We start from the raw sequence: 16649 nt of genomic DNA on the forward strand, positions 1-16649 counted from the left end.
CCTTCCAGTATTACAGGTGATTCAAAAATATTTCTGTTTGCTGATGACACCACCTTGGTAGTGAAGGATCTTGTGTGTAATATTGAAACATTATCAAATAATGTAGTTCATGATATAAGTTCGTGGCTTGTGGAAAATAATTTGATGCTAAATCACAGTAAGACTCAGTTTTTACAGTTTCTAACCCACAATTCAACAAGAACTGACATTTTAATCAGACAGAATGGGCATGTTATAAGCGAGACGGAACAGTTCAAGTTCCTAGGCATACGGATAGATAGTAAGCTGTTGTGGAAAGCCCATGTTCAGGATCTTGTTCAGAAACTAAATGCCACTTTATTTACCATTAGAACAGTATCTGAAATAAGTGACATTTCAACATGAAAAGTAGTATACTTCGCATATTTTCATACGCTTATGTCATATGGTATTATTTTTTGGGGTAATTCTTGTGATTCAAAAAGGGTATTTTTGGCTCAAAAACGGTCTGTTCGAGCTATGTATGGTGTAAGTTCGAAAACCTCTTGTCGACCCCTATTCAATAGTCAGGGAATTTTGACATTGCCCTCACAGTATGTATTTTCTTTAATGTCGTTTGTTGTTAGCAATATTAGCTTATTCCCAAGAGTTAGCAGCTTTCACTCAGTTAATACTAGGCAGAAATCAAATCTGCATGTGGAATGCACTTCCTTGACTCTTGTGCAGAAAGGAGTGCAATATTCTGCTGCATCCATTTTCAATAAGCTACCACAAGAACTCAAAAATCTTAGCAGTAGCCCAAACACTTTTAAGTCTAAACTGAAGAGTTACCTCATGGCTCACTCCTTCTATTCTGTCGAGGAGCTCCTGGAAGAGATAAAAAATTAAGCAAATTCCAGTGTTACATTCTTGATTTTCTTTATTTAAACTAACGACTTGTCACCTGAATATGTTTCTTATATTTCATTTTATCTGTTTCTCCAATCGTGTTATGATTTCATGTATTGACTCGTTCCATGACCATGGAGACTTCTCCTAAATGTGGTCCCACGGAACAATAAATAAATAAATAAATAAATAAATTGTTGTTGGGCAGGAGATATATCCAGATGAATGAATGACAGGTAGACCAAATAATTTCTTTGCAGATTTCCAAAAGTTGAAAAAAGACAGATACAATGAGACTAACAAAAGAGCAGTAACATACTTTTGCTGAAGACCGCAATACATGGAAATGCGTAGATGGCTGCTCATGATATTATTTTATCCAATATGCTCAGGATGGAGAAATAATTTTATTTTCAGAGTGAGTGACATAGGTTTACATTAACAGGCTATAGAGGATTTTCGTTTCAATAAGTCATATGGCTGTTCATAAAATTCAATATTATGCCTGCAAAAAAAGTGAAGCACCCATGAAGACATGGTCGGATGTCAATTTAACTTGCTATACGTACACTACTGGCGATTACAACTGCTACACCAAGAAGAAATGCAGATGATAAATGGGTATTCATTGGACAAATATATTATACTAGAACTGACATGTGATTACATTTTCATGCAATTTGGGTGAATAGATCCTGAGAAATCAGTACCCAGAACAACCACCTCTGGCCGTAATAACGGCCTTGATACACCTGGACATTGAGTCAAACACAGCTCGGATGGTGTGTTGAGGTACAGCTGCCCATGCAGCTTCAACACGATACCACAGTTCATCAAGAGTAGTGACTGGCGTATTGTGACGAGCCAGTTGCTCGACCACCATCGACCAGACGTTTTCAATTGGTGAGAGATCTGGAGGATGTGCTGCAGTCGAAGATTTCCTGTATCCGGAAAGGCCCGTATAGGACCTGCAACATGCGGTCGTGTATTATCCTGCTGAAATGCTGGGTTTCACAGGGATCGAATGAAGGATAGAGCCACGGGTCGTAACACATCTGAAATGTAACGTCCGGTGTTCAAAGTGCGGTCAATGCGAACAAGAGGTGACCCAGACGTGTAACCAATGGCACCCCATACCATCATGTCGGGTGATACGCAAGTATGGCGATGACGAGTACACGCTTCCAATATGCGTTCACCGCTATGTCGCCAAACACGGATGCGACCATCGTGATGCTGTAAACAGACCTGGATTCATCCGATAAAATGAAATTTTGCCATTCGTGCACCCAGATTCGTCGTTGAGTACACCGTCACAGGGGCTCCTGTCTGTGATGCAGCGTCAAGGGTAACCGCAGCCATGGTCTCCGAGCTGATAGTCCATGCTGCTTCAAATGTCGTCGAACTGTTCGTGCAGATGGTTGTTGTCTTGCAGACGTCCCCATCTGTTGACTCAGGGATCGAGACGTGGCTGCACGATCCGTTACAGCCATGCGGATAAGATGACTGTCATCTCGACTGCTAGTGATACGAGGCTGTTGGGATCCAGCACGGCGGTCCGTATTACCCTCCTGAACCAACCGATTCCATATTCTGCTAACAGTCATTGGATCTCGACCAACGCGAGCAGCAATGTCGCAATACGATAAACCGCAATCGCGATAGGCTACAATCCGACCTTTATCAAAGTCGGAAACGTCATGGTACGCATTTCTCCTCCTTACACGAGGCATCACAACAACGTTTCACCAGGCAACGCCTTTCAACTGCTGTTTGTGGATGAGAAATCGGTTGGAAACTTGCCTCATGTCAGCACGTTGTAGGTGTCGCCACCGACGCTAACCTTGTGTGAATGCTCTGAAAAGCTAATCATTTGCATATCACAGCATCTTCTTCCTGTCGGTTAAATTTCGCGTCTGTAGCACGTCATCTTCGTGGTGTAGCAATTTTAATGGCCAGTAGTGTACATACGTTGGCGGGTACGTAAATGATTAGACTTGCAATTCTCTGTGACAGATATATCGGTCATCAGAGCGCAATAGTGTTATTCGTGTTTAGTGTTGTTACCAGGGCTGTAGGTTATATAAGGGACTTGAACAGTCAGATACTGAGCAACCACTGTGAAGGGCTCAGAGAGGTCGCTTACTCTTGTAAGGAAGTGTTATCGACAACTGTCAGTTTGAAAGGGGTCCATTTGGCTGGCTGGTCGAATCGTGCAATATACAGATGTGTCCAATGTTTTGAAGAGGCACAGGTGTGTTACTCCTGGTGTAGTAATGTGGGAGCTATCGGATACGACTTCAGGTCACGGTTGATAGTGATCGAAAGAACTCTAACGACAGAACGGTACGTCTCGGAAATCCTGCGTCCTCAAGTGTTACCTTTTATACGAAAGTACCATGGTGCCATTTTGAACTGGAGAATGCTCGTGCACGCATGTACATGTCTCAGTGATCTCCGTGTGTTGTTGTACTGCTGTGGCCAGCAAAATCCCCAGAACTGTCCCCAATGGAGCTCGTGTGGGAAGAACTCCAACGTCTGTTCCACCCCAGTGCGATGTCCGATATGGAGTATTTTCAACAGCTGTGGGTAAGCTTTCCTCTGGAAGAGATACAACGGATTTTCCAAACCGAATCAGAGTGCGGCCTGCCAGAAGGTATGCAATCTCATATTGGTAGGTGGGGTCATACTGCCTAGTTCATTCTAAACTTGACTGTGTATTGAAATCGTTGAAATAACATCATATTCCCTCTCAGTCATCGAAGTTTCATTTCGTTTCCTTCTCCACTTTCGGGTTCTTCACTTTTTTGTCAAGTAGAGTACCTAAAGGAGCCGTGTCTTCTTGACATTTCTAGTGGGTGCGAAAGTACCTAACGGCTACTGCTAGTGTAGCTGCTCTTCTAAACACCATCCGTTATGAGCAAACCAGTTGAGTCTTTACCAGTGGTTGTTCATAGTGTAGGTATATGGGGTACGCACGTCTCTGTTTAAAATGAATTATCGATGTAGCCACAGGGTCGAACCTTGCATGGCTTCTTTCATGCCGCGCAGCTAATTCGCTGCAAATAGTAAGCTGCAGTTATGATCCTGGCGTCAAATAGTCTATGCACTGGCAAGAATTGCGAGTTAATAAAACTCACAGAAATGCAAAATAGAAGTTAAGTGAATAATTTAACGACATGTGTTCTATTCTAATATCTGTAATTGATGTAGATGACAGAGAATTATCTTGAATAATGATTATTCAGTAAAGGACGTCTCAAATATACAGGAAGTGGTGCAACGATATTCAGTCAAAATACAGACAGAAAATAACCGTACCAAATACAGCGAAGTTACGTTGAGACTATTACTAGAATGATAGCAAAATCCTCAAACTAAATAGCCATCAAAGATATGTGAAAACTAAGTCCATTTCCTAATCACAACACACGAAATATTCACCAACTCAAAACGGTTTTGAGTTCAACATGATAATTTACAAATTAACACGTGCAGGAAGACAAACAGAAACTCAAAGTCCGTCTACTGTCATTTCCGTAACACAAGCAGGAAAAGTTAGAGTTCTACTCTGGAGCACATACAGATCTCTCGAAACTTAAAGTCGCCTGAAAAATTAAAGTACGGTAGCGGCCGATCACCACCCAGAATCTATCACCCACTCCATCGTAAACCACACGATATAAAAGGTGGGTCTCTCAGACTAAACCGAAATATTACAACAATATTTAAATAAAGAAATGTTATAAATATTTTGTCATACTAAGATCATTCACAATAATTACAAATAAAGGTTTGTTCACAAATAAGTAAACCGAGCGAGGTGGCGCAGTGGTTCGACACTGGACTCGCATTCGGGAGGACGACGGTTCAATCCCGCGTCCGGCCATCCTGATTTAGGTTTTCCGTGATTTCCCTAAGTCGCTCCAGGCAAATGCCGGGATGGTTCCTTTCAAAGGGCACGGCCGAATTCCATACCTGTCCTTCCCTCATCCGATGATACTGATGACCTCGCTGTCTGGTCTTCCCCAAAACAACCAACCAACCAACAAATAAGTAAGCTAACATTCTTGCACAAGTGCGCTCACATTAAATGACAATGAACTGGCGATAAATATTCTTTAAACAATTATTTATATCTTCCTGACAGAAGCGTCTTTTGGTTCTCTTGTCAATTGTGGTGTCTGCTAGCACATGCGACTGACCACTTTTAATTAGCACAGTTTTTTTAATAGCACTTGCGATCAACATTTAAATGAAATTACCGGATAAATACTAACCTGTTTATTAAATAACTCCACAAATATGACAATGAGTGAAGTATTCATGCTGTATTCATTTGGTGCGCCGTTGTGGATAATGCGATGTTATAACAAACATTTGCGTAATAAAAAAGAAAAGGTGTCATAAGTCAATAAATAAAATAGTTGCAGCCGAGTGGCTTTCTGGTATGATAGCTAGCGTGCAATGCTGTCATCTGAGATATCCTTTGTTAAAATGGTATTAAGAGTTCAAACGTTGTTAATTCAGAGGTTGATAGTGAAAATGTTTATTCACTGTTAAATATTAACTTCTGTAGTTTTAAGGATATTGAAAATATCATTGCGTCATTGGGTGCGCCTAATTTTTACGGGATCGGAAATGTATTCAGGTTTGCTCTAATACTTAACTGCAGATTATTGTCGATTCTCAAACATCTGCGAAAAGCCATCTTTCAGATTGTCTGACACTTTTTCTGCACAAATGCCATGCGAGTAACAGCCGTCTAAATTCCTAGCTTTGGGATTTATCCATTTCCGGCGGCCCTGCTCGTCTTCGTACCTGTCGACATGCACTCTAAGCCCTGGGCAGGCTAGCGCTCGGCCGTACAACAGTCTCATCTCGTGCCGTCTCCAGGCAGGCAAACCAGTCGCCTACATACGTATAACGTTACAAGGGGTAATCTGTTCTTTCATTCCTTCAGCTCCGTTGGACTTGCCATCATTTGCGTTTCTGCTCATAACGTGTGAAATTAGCTATAATGGTACGTTTCAGCTCAGGAGGACTTCTCAATATTTAACTTTCTGTTAATAATACATAAAATTAGCAAGAATAGTACGTTCGCTATACATGTGCAACGATGCACAATACTATTTTTGCTTTACTAACATATTCCTTGTAGCTTGTTGATACTTCTACTGTGTTCGAATGTGTACACCTTTTTCGTGATTTGAAACAGTTACTCTGTGAAGCAGATTTCTGCACTGTATTGAGAACTCATAACGCAGATAGCTGAAACGCCTCCATTGTGGGCTTATGTTTCTGCTCTCAAAATGAGTACTTGAATGTTATCATAATTACAACTCTAGTTTTTTTATTCGTAAAGATTAAGGTACTATCGTTATAGCTTATTTTACTTGCCTCTGAAAACGCTTGTTGAGGCATATATAAATTCTTTGCCGTTTGCATGAAAGATATCATCTGATTTTTTTTTTTTTTTTTTTTTTTGCACTGAAATATTATGTGAAAAGTGGGCTGTTCAAGTCTGTATGTAGCTTTTGTTATAGATTATTATAATCTTTGCATCACGTTTTGAATTTCATAGTAGCACTTCACCCTTTATAAACTTGTAGGTACAACATTTTGTGCAAGCTCTATTGGTTGTCTTTGCATGATTATGGAATTGTATACATATTTGCTATCTGGTATGCTGATTACCACCACAAGAGCGTAAGAAATTTCTTATAAATTTTAAATATCACTGGAAAATACGAAAACACGTAGAAAATATAGAAATATCTAATGTGGAATAAGGAAGCTCGCCAAGAGCTAGAAACAAAGCAGGAACATATGGAATTTCCTGTAGTTGTGGGTAACAGTAGTGGATACTGCGCTGAGCTCGCTGGAGAAGGGAATAGAGTAAAATAAAGGTAAACGTCGAAGGGGGGAACCTAATTAGAAGACAGTAAGATGACTGTGGAGGAAATGACTTTGCATTCAGAGAACCAAAAATCATATGATTCTATCTGAAAAGAAAGGGGTCCTATGAGACATGAATATTATGATGGTGTGTGCATAGAAGCGATGAAGATATACGTTCAGACCATGAATGTTATCTGTAAATAGAATGATATAAATTTCAACTGTAACTGATCCCCGATGCTGAAATGCAGAAATATTTCACCTTGGGCCTATAACGACAGAGGTGGCAACAACCGACAACGTTCGAATTGAGTTCGGATTCCATAACCGTATAGCTTCACACTTCTGCGAAGCAATATGCAGCAACTAAAATTCAAATTTACTTTATTTAGTAGGGAAATAAGGTGCACAACGGTCAGCTTCACAGAGAGAAAACAGTAAAAGACGGCTTGCCATGGAACCGCCATCACGCGGGTTTCGCCGTGCGTTAGAGTGAAGTAAATCATCATTATTTTAGTAATATCCAGGCCAGACCAATGAAATCACTTACTGTACAGAAATAATGAAACCTCGAAACCACCCTACACTTCCCAATTATCTTTGAACGAGATGTCATTTATCGCTCACACACATCGTCCATGGAATCGATGTGTCTCCTACTCAAATCAACCTTACAAGGCAGTGTTTTCTCTGTCGAGAATGGACTGCCAGCATTCACGTCGAAACTTATTTGTACTGCATCTACATTGTCATCGCTGTTGTTTCGGTTGGACCACACAACAGTGAAGCCATTACCGACCAGAGAAGTGATGTTAAGTGGGGTTAAGTGGCGTGTTGGCACTATGAAGTCATAATTTACTCCCTAGACGGCTGCCGGTCCGTACTGCAGAGAGCAGTAACCATTTTGTCGTTGCTTCGTTATTTTGAGATATCCTTACGGAACTTTCGACGATCTGGCGCAGACCAAGATTGAGTAACTCCTGATGTATCTGCACTACCAAGATTTTTATAAAAATCACAATCGCTAAGATAAGAAACATGGAGTCGGATAACTTTACAAAACATTCAAAGAGCACTTTAGGTCCGGTGCTCATATCATCTGGAACGTATTTGGAGGAATGACATAGACTTCATCAAATTTCCATTGTGCTAAACTATAGTCTAAGAAACGAAATCCTCAAATGACAATCGAGGTAATCATTGTCCTCGTCATCAACACAACCGAGTGTTACATGTATCATTAATGTTTCAACAATCTATATACAGTCGAAACCCGAAACTCCAAAGTTCAAGAGCCCTGGAAAAAGTTCTAATAACTGAGATATGTAGTTTACGAAAGTTCGACTAATCAAATTGGAATCGGAAAAAGCACAAATATGGTTAGTACCTACAAAATTTAAGTCAAGTGTTGTAGTCCCTTTAAAGTTCCTATTTCTATTGAAAGTAGCAACTGGATCTTAAATTCAAATTAAATTTATTTTTCCCTTACTCATTATTCATTTCAACATTTCAAACTAAAGGTACATACATATTTCCGGAAAGTATAAGAACATTTCAAATTCGCAAATAAATCAGTGGCCTTTTTCTGCCTCTGTGACCTCCAGTGAGATTAGTCAAGCGCATTTTCTCTTATGAGCACAACTCGAAACACCTTATTGTCTACTTGCTTCCTAAGGACTTACGTGTGCAACGCTGCCAATGATGATTTTGTCTCATTTATAGAGTCACTGGCAACGGCCTTGCCGCAGTGGGTACACCGGTTCCCGTCAGATCGCCGGAGTTAAGTGCTGTGGGGCTTGGCCGGCGTTTGGATGGGTCACCATCCGGCCCGCCATGCGCTGTTGCCATTTTTCGGGGTGCACTCAGCCTCGTGATGCCAATTGAGGAGCTACTCGACCGAATAGTGGGGCGAGTGCTAGGAAGTCTCTCTAGACCTGCCGTGTGGCGGCGCTCGGTCTGCAATCACTGATAGTGGCGACACGCGGGTCCGACGTATACTAGCGGACCGCGGCCGATTTAAAGGCTACCACCTAGCAAGTGTGGTGTCTGGCGGTGACACCACATATTCAATACCTCCTCATTAGTTACGTGATCTACCCATCTAATCTTCAGCATTCTTCTGTAGCATCACATTTCGAAAGCTTCTATTCTCTTCTTGTACAAATTATTTATCGTAGATGTTTCACTTCCATACATGGCTACACTCCATACAAATACTTTCAGAGACGACTTCCTGACACTTAAATCTATACTCGATGTTAACAAATTTCTTGTGGTGTCACCGCCAGACACCACACTTGCTAGGTGGTAGCCTTTAAATCGGCCGCGGTCCGCTAGTATACGTCGGACCCGCGTGTCACCACTATCAGTGATTGCAGACTGAGCGCCGCCACACGGCAGGTCTAGAGAGACTTCCTAGCACTCGCCCCAGTTGTACAGACGACTTTGCTAGCGATGGTTCACTGACAAATTACGCTCTCATTTGCCGAGACGATAGTTAGCATAGCCTTCAGCTTCGTCATTTGCTACGACCTAGCAAGGCGCCATTATCATTTGCTATTTATCTTGTGATGCATGTACCGTCAGACCGATGTTCACCAATTATGGATTAAAGTTAAGTATTTCAGAAGCTACGTACCTTCTTTTGCTAGTATAATTACTTTACCTGTTCCAGACCTCACGCCAGCCTGCGTGAGCTTAAACGCGTGCCTTTCGGCTTCCTCTTCTAGTGGCTTGGCTGTCTTGCCAAGTCACAACATTTCTCTTGCCATTGCCAGTCTACATTTTATATCCTCTCTACTTCGACCATCATCAGTTATTTTGCTCCCAAAATAGCAAAACTCCTTTACTACTTTGAGTGTCTCATTTCCTAAGCTAATTCCCTCAGCATAACCCGACTTAATTCGACTACATTCCATCATCCTCGTTTTGCTTTTGTTCATGTTCATCTTATATCCTCCTTTCAAGACACTGTCCATTCCGTCCAACTGCTCTTCCAAGTCCTCTGCTGTCTCTGACAGAATTATAATGTCATCGGCGAACCTCAACGTTTTTATTTCTTCTCCATGGATTTTAATACCTACTCCGAATTTTTCTTTTGTTTCCTTTACTGCTTGCTCAATATACAGATTGAATAACATCGGGGAGAGGCTACAATCCTATCTGACTTCCTTCCCAACCGCTGCTTCCCTTTCATGCCCCTCGACTCTTATAACTGACATCTGGTTTTTGTACAAATTGTAAATAGCCTTTCGCTTCCTGTATTTTACCTCTGCCACCTTTAAAATTTGAAAGAGAGTATTTATTTATTTATTTGGCGTATGGCTCATAACATCACAGTAAAAATTACAGAAACAACACGATTTAAGAAAAAAAGAAAGAGAGTATTCCAGTCAACATTGTCAAAAGCTTTTTCTAAGTCTACAAATGCTAGAAAAGTAGATTTGTTCTTTCCTTAATCTATTTTCTGAGGGTATTTCGCCTGTCTCGTACATCTTGCTCACCAGATGGTAGAGTTTTGTCAGGACTGGCTCTCCCAAGGCCGTCAGTACTTCCAATGGAATGTTGTCTACTCCCGGGGCCTTGTTTCGATTCAGCTCTTTTAGTGCTCTGTCAAACTCTTCACGCAGTATCGTATCTCCCATTTCATCTTCATCTACATCCTCTTCCATTTCCATCATATTGTCCTCAAGTACATCGCCCTTGTATAGACCCTCTATATACTCCTTCCACCTTTCTGCTTTACCTTCTTTGCTTAGAACTGGGTTTCCATCTGAGCTCATGATATTGATACAAGTGGCTCTCTTTTCTTCAAAGGTCTCTTTAATTTTCCTGTAGGCAGTATCTATCTTACCCCTAGTGAGATAAGCCTCTACATCCTTACATTTGTCCTCTAGCCATCCCTGCTTAGCCATTTTGCACTTCCTGTCGATCTCATTTTAGAGACGTTTGTACTCGTTTTTGCCTGCTTTATTTATTGCATTTTTGTATTTTCTCCTTTCATCAATTAAATTCAATACTTCTTCTGTTACCCAAGGATTTCTATTAGCCCTCGTCTTTTTACCTACTTGATCCTCTGCTGCCTTCACTACTTCATCCCTCAGAGCTACCCATTCTTCTTCTACTGTATTTCTTTCCCCCATTCCTGTCAATTGTTTCCTTATGCTCTCCCTGAAACTCTGTACAACCTCTGGTTTAGTCAGTTTATCCAGGTCCCATCTCCTTAAATTCCCACCTTTTTGCAGTTTCTTCAGTTTTAATCTACAGTTCATAACCAATAGACTGTGGTCGGAGTCCACATCTGCCCCTGGAAATGTCTTACAGTTTAAAACCTGGTTCCTAAAGCTGTCTTACCATTATATAATCTATCTGATACCTTCTAGTATCTCCAGGATTCTTCCATGTATACAAACTTCTTTTATGATTCTTGAACCAAGTGTTAGCTATGATTAAGTTATGCTCTGTGCAAAATTCTACCAGACGGCTTCCTCTTTCATTTCTCACTCCCAATCCATATTCACTCACTATGTTTCCTTCTCTCCCTTTTCCTATTCTCGAATTCCAGTCACCCATGACTATTAAATTTTCGTCTCCCTTCACTACCTGAATAATTTCTTTTATCTTATCATACATTTCATCAATTTATTCATCATCTGCACAGCTAGTTGGCGTATAAACTTGTACTGCTGTAGTAGGCATGGGCTTCGTGTCTAACTTGGCCACAATAATGCGTTTACTATGCTGTTTGTAGTAGCTTACCCGCACTCCTATTTTTTATTCATTATTGAATCTACTCCTTTATTACCCCTATTAGATTTTGTATTTATAACCCTGTATTCACCTCGCCAAAAGTCTTGTTCCTCCTGCCACCGAACTTCACTAATTCCCACTATATCTAACTTTAACCTACCCATTTCCCTTTTTAAATTTTCTGACCTACCTGCCCGATTAAGGGCTCTGACATTCCACGCTCCGATCCGTAGAACGCCAGTTTTCTTTCTCCTGATAACGACGTCCTCGTGAGTAGTCCCCGCCCGGAGATCCAAATGGGGGACTATTTTACCTCCGAAATATTTTACCCAAGAGGACGCCTTCATCATTTAACCATACAGTAAAGCTGCAAGCCCTGGGGAAAAATTACGGCCGTAGTTTCCCCTTGCCGTTCGCAGTACCAGCACAGCAAGGCCGTTTTGGTTAGTGTTACAAGGCCAGATCTACATCTACATCTACATCCATACTCCGCAAGCCATCTGACGGTGTGTGGCGGAGGGTACCCTGAGTACCTCTATCGGTTCTCCCTTCTATTCCAATCTCGTATTGTTCGTGGAAAGAAGGATTGTCGGTATGCTTCTGTGTGGGCTCAAATCTCTCTGATTTTATCCTCATGGTCTCTTCGCGAGAAATACGTAGGAGGGAGCAATATACTGCTTGACTCTTCGGTGAAGGTATGTTCTCGAAACTTTAACAAAAGCTCGTACCGAGCTACTGAGCGTCTCTCCTGCAGAGTCTTCCACTGGAGTTTATCTATCATCTCCGTAACGCTTTCGCGATTACTAGATGATCCTGTTACGAAGCGCACTGCTCTCCGTTGGATCTTCTCTATCTCTTCTATCAACCCTATCTGGTACGGATCCCACACTGCTGAGCAGTATTCAAGCAGTGGGCGAACAAGCGTACTGTAACGTACTTCCTTTGTTTTCGGATTGCATTTCCTTAGGATTCTTCCAATGAATCTCAGTCTGGCATCCGCCTTACCGACGATCAACTTTATATGATCATTCCATTTTAAATCACTCCTAATGCGTATTCCCAGATAATTTATGGAATTAACTGCTTCCAGTTGCTGACTTGCTATTTTGTAGCTAAATGATAAGGGATCTATCTTTCTATGTATTCGCAGCACATTACACTTGTCTACATTGAGATTCAATTGCCATTCCCTGCACCATGCGTCAATTCGCTGCAGATCCTCCTGCATTTCAGTACAATTTTCCATTGTTACAACCTCTCGATACACCGCAGCATCATCTGCAAAAAGCCTCAGTGAACTTCCGATGTCATCCACAAGGTCATTTATGTGTATTGTGAATAGCAACGGTCCTATGACACTCCCCTGCGGCACACCTGATATCACTCTTACTTTGGAAGACTTCTCTCCATTGAGAATGACATGCTACGTTCTGTTATCTAGGAACTCTTCAATCCAATCACACAATTGGTCTGATAGTCCATATGCTCTTACTTTGTTCATTAAACGACTGTGGGGAACTGTATCGAACGCCTTGCGGAAGTCAAGAAACACGGCATCTACCTGTGAACCAGTGTCTGTGGCCCTCTGAGTCTCGTGGACGAATAGCGCGAGCTGGGTTTCACACGAGCGTCTGTTTCGAAACCCATGCTGATTCCTACAGAGTAGATTTCTAGTCTCCAGAAAAGTCATTATACTCGAACATAATACGTGTTCCAAAATTCTACAACTGATCGACGTTAGAGATATAGGTCTATAGTTCTGCACATCTGTTCGACGTCCCTGACGTGTGTCCTATTCCAATCCTTTGGAACGCTACGCTCTTCTAGAGACCTACGGTACACCGCTGCAAGAAGGGGGGCAAGTTCCTTCGCATACTCTGTGTAAAATCGAACTGGTATTCCATCAGGTCCAGCGGCCTTTCCTCTTTTGAGCGATTTTAATTGTTTCTATATCCCTCTGTCGTCTATTTCGATATCTACCATTTTGTCATCTGTGCGACAATCTAGAGAAGGAACTACAGTGCAGTCTTCCTCTGTGAAACAGCATTGGAAAAAGACATTTAGTATTTCGGCCTTTAGTCTCTCATCCTCTGTTTCAGTACCATTTTGGTCACAGAGTGCCTGGACATTTTGTTTTGACCCACCTACCGCTTTGACATAAGGCCAAAATTTCTTAGGATTTTCTGCCAAGTCAGTACATAGAACTTTACTTTCGAATTCACTGAAGGCCTCTCGCATAGCCCTCCTCACACTACATTTCGCTTCGCGTAATTTTTGTTTGTCTGCAAGGCTTTGGCTATGTTTATGTCAATCATCCAGACTGTTGCCCCTGCATCTATTGAAAAGGCTGCTGCCCCTCTTCAGGAACCACGCGTTTGTCTGGCCTTTCAAGAGATACCCCTCCGCTGTGGTTGCACCTACGGTACGGCCATCTATCGCTGGGGCACGCAAGCCTCCCCACCAACGGCAAGGTCCATGGTTTTAGGATTCTGAATTACTTCCTAGCCAATCGATGCCCAGACCAACCACGAATGACGTAAGTTTTTTTTTTTTTTTGAGGAATGTGACTGCCAAAAGGTATATCTCGTTCTCGACATTGACTAAGCTTCACGACACAGGAACTCACTTAGCCAGGTCCATTTCCTCACTCTATATGATGCCTTTGCAGCATCTGATATTTCTGCTTCAGAATTATCAGTCGAGAGGGTGACTGTGTCTTGAAAAATTTCTATATATACCTTTTTCCCATTCCACGTTCCGTGGCCTCGATAGTCTATTTCTTTTCTGTTAGAGCATAACATTATTAATTCTTTTACAACTGATGTACCGGTAGTTGTAATGAAAGTGCATCTATTTATCGAGGTTTTTCACCTGCCCCGAGATGACTGGGTGTTGTTGTGTCGTCTTCATCATCATCTTTCTTCCCCATTAGGGTCAGAGGAAGGCAACGGAAAACCACCTCCATTAGCACCTTGTCTAGTACAGCGGTGCGTGTCTCCGGCATCGTTCCCCTACGATCTGTCAAGGAGCATGGGACTTCATTCCCATTCCATTTACTGAGGTCTATTATGGGTTGTAATTACCGTATGGCAGCGACACTTGGTAGATATGCCAACGCGTTAATACGGTACCGATGTATGCAGCACAACAAATTAGTTCCAGTTGTGGCCACCTGGTGCAAACCTAAAGCTGTGCATTATTTGTACGACAATATGACAAACACGCTGTCATTTGTCAAGTCGTAACGTGAGTGAAAGAAACTGTTTTATGTGAACGCCAGCTATTACAGTGTAGCACTGGGAGAGTATCGCCGACTGAAAATTCTGAGCAGAGGTCCGATGTCATTAAATGTTTTGAAGAAGATGATAATAAATTTCTAAAACGAGTGAGTTTTGTGTGGCACTTGGAAGAGGACGGCTATCCCAGTAGACCTCATTGTTGAGGTTGATTTTGCTCTGACTGACTATGCAGCACGTGCCCCGTGTACTGCTAGTGCTCGCACAGTGTCACAAGAACTGTCCACCCCATGGTCAACAGTACGGAACGTTTTGTGGTTTATTTTATACTGGTATTCGTGCAAGATCCACACGGTGGAGCTACCCAAAATTGATGATCCGAAGCAACGTTCTGAATTTGCTGTTCTGTTTCTGGCACGGGTCGAAGTTAACACGTGGAGGGCAATATCCTAGGGAGTGACCATGCACATTTATACTATAGGGTGCAGTGAATACACAAAACTACCAAGTTTGTGCACTCGCTGTATGTGACTGTGTGGTGTGGTTTAAAAGCGCCTATACTCTCGGTCTGTTCTTCTTTGAAGAGTATATATCCAGAGGGCCTGTCATGTGTACCGGGACGTCTTCACGTTATCGACAGTTCCCTGTACGGCATATGAGTCCTGCTTTAGAATAGCGCAACTGTGTGGAACAAGACGGTGTAACATTTTATGTTGCTCGTCCAGTGAAATATCTGCTTAATGAAAACTTCCACGTGTTATTTCCAGGGGTCTTCCAGATGTATAGCCTGAATTCACGTGACTTTTGGCTCTGTGGATATCTAAAAAGAAACGTTTATCAATGACACGTTCGGTCTCTACCTGATCTGAAGGCCTGCATACAGGAACACGATGCTCGGATTGGACCTAAACTTTTGCAAGCAACTGTTGATTACGTCGTTTTATGGACGCAGCATCTCATCGACATCTCCGGTACTCATATTGAACGAATTGTGTAAGTGGCAATTAATAACAAAATCAACATTATTTCTTGGATTCACAGCTCCAAATTAGCACGCGTTGGCCAAAATTGGCACTATTTTTTTTTCAGCATAGCTCGGTTCCGCTATCTACCAACTGTAGCTGCCATACGATACTTACAGCCCATAGTGAGTAGCTGCACTTTAATTATAACCACACGGTATGTACTGAGGTAAGTTACACACTCCGTCGTGAAGAGTTTGAATGACCAAAAACTTACCAAAAAAATTTACGAACCATTATCTCGTATTAACGAGAGTTAGGTACTCAATGACCTTTAATAACACAGTGTGTTACACACTCCGTCGTGAAGAGTTTGAATGACCAAACACTTACCAAAAAAATTTACGAACCATTATCTCGTACTAACGAGAGTTAGGTACTCAATGACCTTTAATAACACAGTGTGTTTTGGTGGTCTCTCATGACAAATGCTTCGGTGAACAGGAAGTACCAAAACACAGGGACCCAACAACTTGTTCTACACTGCGGGAAAAAGAATGGAGCAGTCTCAGGAAATGTGTTCAGTGGCACCATGGTATAATATGAAAATATTGAGGGGTTGTGGTATTAGTGATTCATTTGTCGCCATCATTCGTGATCGGATGGCGCTCTGGAGGCCTCTCCTTTCGCCCTCTGTTTTGACTCTGTGGGCGGTAACTGTGCTGAGTTTAGAGGTGAACAGTGTGTACAACATTCATTCCAGAATAAATCAAGTCCCGCTAATTATTACATACTCCCGTTGAACAACTTCAGCCATTTGAACATGGTCACATTGTTGGCCTGTGTGAAGCTAAATGAAGCATGGACAAGTTGCTGCACATGTTGTGCACAGTGCATTGACTGGGTGTCGCTGCTTTCAGCAGTGGTCCGTGGA

This window comes from Schistocerca serialis, chromosome 4 (assembly GCF_023864345.2).
Source record: "Schistocerca serialis cubense isolate TAMUIC-IGC-003099 chromosome 4, iqSchSeri2.2, whole genome shotgun sequence".
NCBI classification, from domain to species: domain Eukaryota; kingdom Metazoa; phylum Arthropoda; class Insecta; order Orthoptera; family Acrididae; genus Schistocerca; species Schistocerca serialis.